This window comes from Gossypium arboreum, chromosome 10 (genome assembly GCF_025698485.1).
Source record: "Gossypium arboreum isolate Shixiya-1 chromosome 10, ASM2569848v2, whole genome shotgun sequence".
Classification (NCBI taxonomy): domain Eukaryota; kingdom Viridiplantae; phylum Streptophyta; class Magnoliopsida; order Malvales; family Malvaceae; genus Gossypium; species Gossypium arboreum.
The window spans coordinates 108,413,056-108,423,959 of NC_069079.1; the positions used below are offsets into that span (position 1 = coordinate 108,413,056).

At 39.1% G+C, this 10,904-nt stretch overlaps 1 non-coding gene across 1 annotated transcript; it reads right to left on the bottom strand.

The window, feature by feature from the left end:
• Nucleotides 1-7,710: 7,710 nt before the first annotated feature.
• LOC128283264 (small nucleolar RNA R71) lies at nucleotides 7,711-7,817 on the bottom strand. The gene has a single exon (XR_008273606.1). It is a non-coding gene; the product is annotated as a small nucleolar RNA R71 (small nucleolar RNA).
• Between the last annotated feature and the right edge of the window lie 3,087 nt (nucleotides 7,818-10,904).

Sequence of the window (10,904 nt, forward strand, 5' to 3'; positions counted from 1 at the left end):
CTTTCCCGGGCGATAGTCAATTATCAATTCATAATCTTTAATCATCTCTAACCATCTCCGTTGTCTCATATTCAATTCTTTTTGAGTCATCAAATATTTCAAACTCTTTTGATCTGTGAATAAAATGCACGTCTCACCATACAAATGAATGATGTATGCACGCCTGGGGCTCCCTCAAGTGCATATCAAGATTCAATTGAGCTTCCAAAAGCACCCATAACTCGAGCTTGTACTAAGCATTTCCTAGAAGCTGTTTTAGCTTCTAGTACAACACTTTGGTTCGAAACAAGGCCCAATGCTCACAAAATCAGCTTGAAGCAACTACCCAAAGAACCCATGCATTGTTGGCAAGCTGATCCTAGCTCGTTTCCAGCTCCTCGAGCTCTATCCAGCTCAATTCAGCTCATTTGAGCTCATTTCAGCTCGTTTGAGCTCAACTAAGCTTACTCTCAACTCGTTTTTTATTTCAATAAATTAATCTAAGTTTTAGTTTTATACTAATTAGTTTGCTACATCTCAGTAACGAAAATCCTAGCTCAAATAAGTTCATTAAATGTTTTCACTTAGTTTGAGCTAGCCTAACTTAATGCTACTAGCTAGTCTTTAATTAATGTGTTTAGTTTAGCTTAGCATGATGTTTATGATGCTTAGTTCATGCTCTTAACATGTTCAGCTAAATATACATTGGTATTTAATGTGTTCATGTTTCTTGTAGGTTCACCGAATGTATTGAGTACATTTAATGAGATTCATGCACGGCTAGGTACATGGAATATAAGAGTTCATGCATGAACGAATTTATGCATGGTGGGCTGGCTATTGGTGATCCCTAAGTAACCTTTTGGCCAAGAGTTAAAGTTCCACAAAGTGACCGAATACATGAAGGAGCCATTAATGCAAGTATATGCATGGCTTAATACATCGTATGGAAGGAATTCATGTATTGGGGACGTCCATGCAAGTGGGGACTATTTGATGTACATGTATTTGAATATTCATGGACCATAATTAAGGAAGAACATGCACTGGGACGTTTCATGCATGTATCATGCATATCCAAGATGTCCATTCAAGTATTCAAGGTATATTAAAGCCTCATTCGGCCAAGGGAGATGTAGGAGTATTAAAGGGCTGCATATTCATGAACTATGGCTTTTCTTCTAGGCTAAGTATGCATGAATGCATCAAGTGAAGCAACATGATGGTTCGGCCAATTCATGCACCATCTTCAAGCATGAACCGAATTTTAATGCTTTTGTGTGAACATGTTAAATACAAATGTGAACAGAATTTAAGTTAGTGTGAACATCATAGATGCCGAATATCAATAGGCATCTTAGGCTTATAAATAGTTTGCTCATTTCACATATGAGGGACTTTTGCCAATTTGTTTAATGAACATTGTTCTTGTGAGGTTGCTTCCTCTCATATCTCGTACAAGTTTTGAAAGACTTATCTAGTTTGTGCTAGTGGCATCAATCGACCTTGTTTAAACTTATCACCAATCTTGGTGTGGCTTTCACCTATCCTTCTATCCATTTTTCCACGTTAACAATATAGGAACCGGGGTGACACTTTTTAGTGTTGAATCATTCCTGACGTTAAGTTCACTATTCCATCCCACCTTACATTATCTCTTTCTTATTGTTTCAAAACCGAACCATCCCTTCAACATCCTTTCTTGTTTCCTTAGCCAAACCTATCACTACCCTTTGCATATCTTTTGAAAACCTTCCGCTAATTCAAACCTATTTTTTTTCAATTCTATTTTTGAGACCGAGGCACAAACGACCCTTCTCGTCTATGATCGGGCAACTACGTGAATTCGACTCAATCACCCGAGCTGGATCACATCACAAATGGTGTCTCAAAATCTTTAGGGCAAACATAATGGTTGCTAGCTCCAAGTCATGTGTTGGATAATTTTTCTCGTGTGGCTTTAATTGCCTCGAAACATAGGCTATCACTTTGATTTCTTGCATCAACACGCAACCCATTCCATTCAAGGACATATCACTGTAGACCACGGATTCTTTCCCGATTTGGGCTGCACTAAAACTGGAGCTTCTGTTAGCAACGTCTTTAACTTCTCAAAGCTCTGCTGACACTTTTTGACCATTCAAACGTAACATTTTTTTGCAGCAACCCCGTCAAAGAAGTTGCAATCATCAAAAATCCTTTCACAAAGCGTAAATATTAACCTGCTAAGCCCAAGAAGCTTCTAACCTGAGTTACGTTCTTTGGCGGCTTCTACTTGATAATGGCAAAAATTTTGTTTGGATCTACTTGGATGCCATCACCCAACACAATGTGACCTAAGATATGACCTCTCAAAGCCAGAACTTGCTCTTTCTAAATTTAGCATAAAATTGCTTGTCTCGCAAAATCTGTAAATAGTCCTCAATTGTTCAACATACTCGGACTCATTACGGGAATAGATCAAAATATCGTCAATGAATACTACAACAAACTTGTCCAAGTATGGTCGGAAAATATGATTCATTAAGTCCATAAACACAGCTGGGGTGTTCGTTAGACCAAAAGGCATGACCAAGAACTCGAAATGAACATACCTCATCCTGAAAGCGGTTTTAGGCACATCTGACTCTTTAACTTGTAACTGGTAGTAACCGGATCTCAGATCTATTTTTGAAAATATAGTGGCTCCTCTCAATTGATCAAATAGATCATCAATCCTCGGCAACAGATACTTGTTCTTGATAGTTACCTTGTTAATTTGTCGGTAGATTATACATAGCCTCATCGAACCATCTTTCTTCTTTGCAAATAATACTGGAGTATCCCAAAGTGAAAAATTTGGTCTTGCAAAACCTTTATCCGTCAATTCTTGCAACTATGCTTTTAACTTTTTCAGTTCGGTTGGTTTCATCCTATACGGAGCAATAGAAACAAGAGCTATCCCAAGCACTAGCTCGATACCAAACTCTACTTCTCTAACATGAGGTAATCCGGGTAGCTCTTCCGGAAACACATCCGGATACTCACATACTATCGGTACCGATTCCAACTTTAACTCAGATTCTTTAGTTTTCAAACGAAAGCAAGGCAGGCTTCATATCCTTTTCTCATATACCTTTGAGCTATTATTGAGGTAATCACAACCGACAGAGTATCCAACTCACTTGAATCAATTCGGAGAATCTCACCATCTGAGTATTTCAATTCGATATACTTGCTACCACAAGTTACAATCACATCATGCACAGCTAACCAATCCATGCCAGAAAATAATGACCTTGAATCGTTAAGGAACAATTCTTACAGACTTTATCGACTAAGACTGACTTGCCTAAAGGGTTTGACATCTTAATCACAAATTCTGTAGGTTCTACAGACATGTTCATGCTAGACACCAATTTCATGCAAATGTACAAATGGGTTGACCCTGGATCAATTAAGGCAATGACACGAGTATTATAGATAAAAAATATACATGTGATAACATCGGGAGCAGAGGCTTCCTCTCAAGCGTGTATTGTATAAGTTCTTGCAAGGGCTCAAGCTTCTGAATTTGCAGTAGCATCCTTAGCAACAGTTCGACTGCCACTTGCACTACCGGGATGTCTCGGGGGTCTACCTCGAGAAATAGGAGCATTCAGCTGTGGGGCTAATTCTACCTCTTTATTAGCTCGCTCCGAGAAATCTCTGAGAAAATGGTCAAGAGACTTACATCTTAAACATGTATCGCTCTTTATTCGGCACTCTTCAAAGTGGAATTTTTTGTAGCTTTTACATTTTGGCTTTTGTTTATCTACGCTTTCCACACTAGTTACCATAGGAGAAGGAGATTTCAGGTTATGTCGTTTGGAGCTTCTTGCTTTACTCCAATATCCTATCGACGAAGTAAAGTGTTCTTATTGACTTCTTGATTTCTTTGTGGGGAAGGAGTGTGCTCTGCCGCAAGACCTCTTACTCGAAACTCGAGCTTCTCTCTTAGCTTACTTTCTTTCATTATTTAGCTCTTCGGCCTTCTTGGCCCGATCAGCTAATGCGGAAAATTCTTGTGTCTCAAGGATCCCAATCAACAATTTAATTTCCTCATTCAAGCCTTCTTCATAGCGCTTACACATTTCTATCTCTGATTGAACCTACTCCGTTGCATACTGACTTAACCTTACAAATTCCCTTTCGTATTCTAACACAGTCTTATTTCCTTGTTTGAGTTCCAGGAACTCCTTTCGTTTCGAGTCTAAAACCTTTGACTGATGTGTTTCTTTTTAAATTTAGCTTGGAAGAACTCCCATATAATGTCTTCCGTTAGTACCACTGAGGATACTGTCTTCCACCAGTGGTATGCAGTATCTTTCAGAAGAGATACAACATACTTCAAGCATTCCTCGGGTGTACATGACAATTCATCCAAAACTCGTATAGTATTCTCGAGCCAGAACTCAGCTCGTTCAGCATCATCCTCAACCTTAGCCCTAAACTCTTCAGCCTCGTATTTCCTAAGTTTATCCACTGGGGCCTTACCAATTCTCACTGATTCAAAAACCCTTGGTACTGCATCAGGTCGGTTAGCAGGTGGAGGTGGACGTGGTATTTCAGGGCAGTTTCTCAGGTATTCTCCGAACTACTCATCCATCATATCAAAAAAGGCTGTTCTCGCCTTTTCCCGGCCTTCAGAATAGGCCTTCTACTATTACTAGAACCAGCTCATTGTATGGAAGCTGGAGCATGGCTCTCGACTCCCTCGGACTCATCTTGGGCTTGATTGGAAGACATTTACTATATTCAAATACAATTAAAAAGTTAGGAGATGTCACACTATCAAAATTTGTATAATGTCATGTATAGCTAAACTCGTTACATGCTATGTTAGTCCAAGTGTTGACTAAATTGTAGCTCTGATACTGATAAATGTAGCACCCCTTACCCGTACCCAAGACTGGGACAAGGTACGGGGTATTACCGTACACAAACATGGCATTTTCGAAAAATACAAGCTATAAAACTTCATTTCAATTTAAAAACCGATCAAACAAAATCATATTGTCTCCATTATAGACCTACAAGGTCCAAATCATACATTAAAAGCAATCTGGGACAGAACCGAGAACTTAAGAAAATTTTATAAAAATTTCTAGGGTTAAGCCTCACATGCCCTTGTGGAGGCAATGTGCACACCCGTGTGCTTGGGAACACGCCCGTGTCCCTTACCCATTTTAAATTATTGGAATTTATTTTTCATTTCGAACCTACAGGAGTTTTCACATGGCTGAACATACACACGGGTCCCTCACACGGCCTAGACACGCCCGTGTTATCGCCCGTGCCCAAAAACCTGGACATTTTGTTTATGACATCATCATCCATCTAGAGGTACACGGCCCAGGCACACACCCGTGTACGAGGTCGTGTCCTCCACAGGTTGAGACAGACAGCCGTGTCTCTGCCCGTATGTTTACTATCATGCAAACTGACCTAAAACTTCTAGGTGTAGGGGACACACGACTGAGCGACATGCCTAAAGGGCTGGCCGTATGTCACACATGGCCTAGACACACGCCCTTGTGTCTACCCGGGTTGACCTTTTTAGAGGCTATTTTCCAAGCCAAAGGTCACCCTCAACATCTATACACATTGATAAACCGTAATTTATACATATTTCTATCCGATGCTTAGCACATTTATGGATGATTTCTCCTTAGATTTGGTGAATTCTATTCTCTTAATTCTTTAATTTCATGTTTTATACTTAGGTGAGCATAAAAGAGTAAAAAGAGAGAGAAACGGGCGAAAAACGGAGAAAATGGACCCACATGAGAAATCAACATGGCCTGGACTTCCTCACACGGGAGTGTCACACGGCTGTGTCCATTTGACAGGATCGAAGCACGACTTACACGGGTAGACTACACTCCCCTGCCTATTCAACAACCTTGACTACGGGCTAGAGTAATCTCACATGGGCATGTTACACGGGCGTGTCCCTGCCGAGCCCAAGTATAGTCTTATTCGGAAAAGGCCAATTTTGAGGGCTCTTAGGCATTCTAAAGCCTATTTAAACACTTGAGAAGGCATTTAGAACTAACACACGGAGAAGGAGGCAAGGAATTACTCAAGGGAAGCCGATTGGTCCATCTCAGAAGTCTGATTCATCATCAAGGCTGAAGATCTCCCTTCAATTTCCATTCAGGGGTTTTGGGTTTTCTTTATGTTTTGTATTCATTATTCTTTTAAGATGTTTTCTTTTATAATTATGAAACCTAAAGGGAATGAAACCTAAGACGGATCTTGTCATTATTATCTGAATTGTATGATAAATATTTGACTTGTTCTTAATTATGTGTTCTTAATTCTTGTTTTAATATTCCAGGATATTGATTCAAGTTAATGCTCTTATTTAGAGGAGTAAAATACCCTGTCTAAGAGTAAATTTGTCATAATTAAGCAGAGTTGATTGCATTTTGTCATAATTAAGCGGAGTTGATTGCACCCTAGAGATAAGGAGTTAAGATTTTGCCGGATCAGGGTGAAACCTGATAAGGGGATCCATAGATCGAGTTAATGCAACACTAGGGCGTTAATTAGAAATCAATTTTAATTAATTAACCTAGGGTTAGACGTTATTAGTCTCGAGAGAGATAATAATATAACTTAGGGATTTCTATAGATCAAGTCAAATGAATAAATTGTCTGGTTCAGAGTCAAATAACAAGTGAAGTATAGGTGGATTTTTCCTTGGGTATTGTCTTAATCAATCGAGTTTTCCCAAAAAAAATTTCCCAATTTTCTCTCTGTGCACCCTTAGTTTAGTTAAGTAGTTTAGATAAACAAATCCTTTACTTTTTAGGCTAGATAATAAAAAAGAAGTAATTACTAGTACTCTTGGTTCCTTTGGGTTCGACAATCCGGTCTTGCTAAAGCTATACTACTGTTCGATAGGTACATTTGCCTTTATCGTGATAATAGTTAGTTTCAAGACGATTAATTATAAATCTTTAAAACCTGTCACGAATACCACGTATCAAGTTTTTGGCGCCGTTGCTGGGGATCGAGGATATTAGGAACACTCAATTTTTATTACTTTAGCCATTCTACTTTATTTGCAATTTAAATTTTATTTTCTTTACTAATTTTTCTTTTATTCGTTCCTGGCAGGTTTTTATAGTGTATGACTAGAAGAAACCCGTCGGGACCATTACTGTTTGATAGTGAGATCGATTGCATAGTTCGCAGAAACCGAAGAGAAATAAGGCGAAGTTTACGATACACATAAGAAGAGTAAGAGGACGATACTTCAACCATAACTTAGGAGATGGCTAAAAACCAAGAAAATCTGCTACCTCCTGCAATTGCTGCTAATCAGAATCCTGCTCCACATACTATGTATGATTATGCTAAATCTTCTTTAACAAGAATTGAATCGAGCATAGTTAGGCCTGCTGTTACTGCAAATAATTTTGAACTGAAACCTAACACCATTCAAATGATCCAACAGTTTGTTCAGTTTGATGGTTTGCAGGACGAGGATTCCAACGCTCACTTGGAAAATTTCTTAGAGTTTTGCAACACTTTTAAAATCAATGGCGTTTCTGATAATGCCATTCGTCTTCGGTTGTTTCCCTTTTCGTTAAGGAATAAGACTAAACAATGGTTGAACTCGTTACCACGAGGGTCAATCACTACTTGGGAACAAATGACCGAAAAGTTTTTATTAAAATATTTTCCGCTGCTAAAACAGTCAAATTACGTAATGATATCTCCTCTTTTGTGCAGATGGATTTAGAAACACTCTACGATGCATGGGAGAGATACAAGGATCTGTTGAGAAGGTGCCCTCACCATGGGTTACCACTTTGGCTACAGGTCAAACGTTTCACAATGGCCTGAATCCTTCGACTCGACAGATGATCGACGCAGCCGTTTGCGGAACTATCAATAATAAGACACCTGAATATGCTTATGAATTTATAGAAGAGATGTCACTGAATAATTATCAGTGGCAAGTCATGAGTTCAAAGCCAACAAAAATAGCCGGTATTTTTAATGTCGATTCGGTCACCATGCTTTCTAATCAGGTAGAACTTTTGAATAGAAAAGTTGACGGTTTTCTTGGTTCTTCATAGGTTCACCCAATAATGCAGTGAGAAGCAAGTGGAGGTGGATCAATCAATTCAGAATACCCACCCCATGGCCACAACATGGAGAACGAGCAGTTAAATTACATAGGTAATAATCCTCAATCTCAAAATAATCTTTATAGTAATACTTAAAATGTAGGTTGGAGGAACCACCCAAATTTCTCATGGAGAGGCTAAGGGGATCAGAGACCACCTCTAAGCTTCCAACAACCACCCTACCAATGAGAGAAAAAGCCAAACCTTGAGGTGATGCTAACAAAATTCATCTCGGTGTCAGAAACTCGTTTTTAAAATACCGAGATAGCACTTAAAAATCAACAAGCATCGATCTAAGGGCTCGAAACTCAGATAGGTCAGCTCGCTAAATTGATATCTGAACAACCACAAGGTAGCCTGCTGAGTAACACTGAATCTAACCCAAGGAAGCAAATCAATGCAATTACCATTCAAGATGAGGAAGGGTTAGTTGCACCTGAACCAGAACCGAGGCAAGAAACTGTGGTAAGTAAAGGTAAGGGTGAGGTGGACCACAATGACCAGAAACAGGTAAGTAAAGAATACAAACCTCGTGTGCCATACCTAAACGCGACAAGGAAAGACCGCATAGAAGAACAATTCGATAAATTTCTTAAATTATCAAAGAAGTTACATATTAACTTACCGTTTATTGAAGCTCTTTCGCAGATGCCAAATGCAGTCAAATTCTTAAAAGAGCTTTTAACAAATAAGCGAAAGTTGGATGATGCGTCACATGTGGAGCTAAATGCGGTTTGCTTAGCCATACTACAGAATAAGCTGGCCAACAAATTAAAAGATCCAGGGAGTTTCATGATTCCCTGTATAATTGGTAGCCTAGATGTTAATAATGCTTTGGCTGATTTAGGGGCTAGTATCAATGTAATGCCTTACAAAATGTTTAAGCAACTAGGTCTTGGGAAACCCAAACAAACTAGGATGAGTATTTAATTAGCTGATAAAAAAATCAAATTTCCTAGAGGGATTATTGAAGATGTACTCATTAAAATTGAAAAATTTATATTCCTAGTTCATTTCGTTGCTCTAGACATAGAAGAGGATAGTAACGTTCCTTTAATTTTAGGGAGAACCTTTTTAGAAACGGCTAGAACAATAATTGATGTTGGCACAAGTGAACTCACATTTCGTGTGGGAGACGAAACAATCACCCTTCAAGCTCGTAATTCGAGTAACACATCGAAAATTGAAGGTGGTTATATAAATCATTCTATTAAAAATGACCATGTGGTGCAACCTACTTTGCAGGAAATAAGTTCGAAGAACCTACATGAGCCATGTTCAAGCAAAAAAAAAAAGACCTATCTATGAAGAACGTAGGCTACAAATAGAAAAACTAGATGAATGGCGGACACCTAAATTGAGGACACATGATAAACCAAAACCACGCCATGATGAGCTCAATATTGCACCAAATCAACTTAAGGTTGGAGACAAAGTACTACTAGATACAACAGACCCTAGTATTGCCACTTCTGAACCTAACGGAGTAATCCCTCTTACAGTAGTCAGTATTTTTCCATATGGTACAGTAGAGGTAATTCACCCCAAATTCAGCACTTTTAAGGTAAGTAGTGCTCGTCTTAAACCTTATATTGATAAAATTGATAGCAGGGATGAGGAGTGTAAACTCCCCGTACCACCATGACCATACACCAGAAAGGTAAGTTGAGCTTAGACTACAAATAAGTACTTCTCGGGAGGCAACCTGAGCACTAACGATGTTAACTTCTTTAAAATTTTAGTCTTTAACATCTAATCACTAACTTAGTCATTAAAACACAGGTTTTCCAATCCACACAGTCGGGCACATGGGCGTGCCTCAGGCCGTGCTAACACCACAGGCACGGCTATGTGAAAACAGGGCAAAATTTTACTCTAACACGGGATGCGACAAGTGGCCACGACCGTGCGACATGGCCGTGAGCAAGTCTGTCAAACTAACACGGGCGTGCGACACGCCTGTGTCGATAAACCGTGGTTAACATTAAGAATTTAGCACAGGCGTGTGACACACCCGTGCCCACCACCCGTACTCAAGACTGATAAAATAATATGGGCGTACATATTGGAACACGGGCGTGGGAGAAGCGAATGAAGTAGGACACGATCGTGCAACACAGACGTGTGCACCAACACGCCCAAAAAGCATGGGCGTGTACCGACTCTCAACGCGCCTAAATTTAAAAATCGTGAAACACATGGGTAAAAACTAGGCACGGCTGTGTGCCCCAAAATCTATAAATACCCCTCACTATTCATCATCACCTTCCACAAAAAACCCTAACCCTAGCTGTTGCAACTTCACACGCCCTACATGCCATGCCCGTGCGCCGACTACAAACATCACTTTCGACGATCCAAAGCTCCTCCCTCTTGCTTTTGTTCATTTTTTCCCTCTATTTTTCTTCAGTCTTTTACTTATTTCATGATCATTTTTTGTTTTATTTGATTATTTTGAGTAAATTTTCATAGTTATAATAATACTTATGCTCTTTGTTAGAACTTTGTCATTTTAGTCAATACATTAGGATACATTCATCCATTTCTTTTTGTGTTTCCATGGATTTAACGCTTACCCACACCATATTTCATATTATCAAACTCATATGCATTCAATTTCTAGATATTTTCATTTACTTTACTGTCGTAGTCCTACTCATGATAATAACTTGATATATCTACTTTGGTTGTTTTAGTCTAGTACGTGAGCCCTATGAAATATTCTTATTCAGTTTTAACACGCATACATTCTTGGGGAGT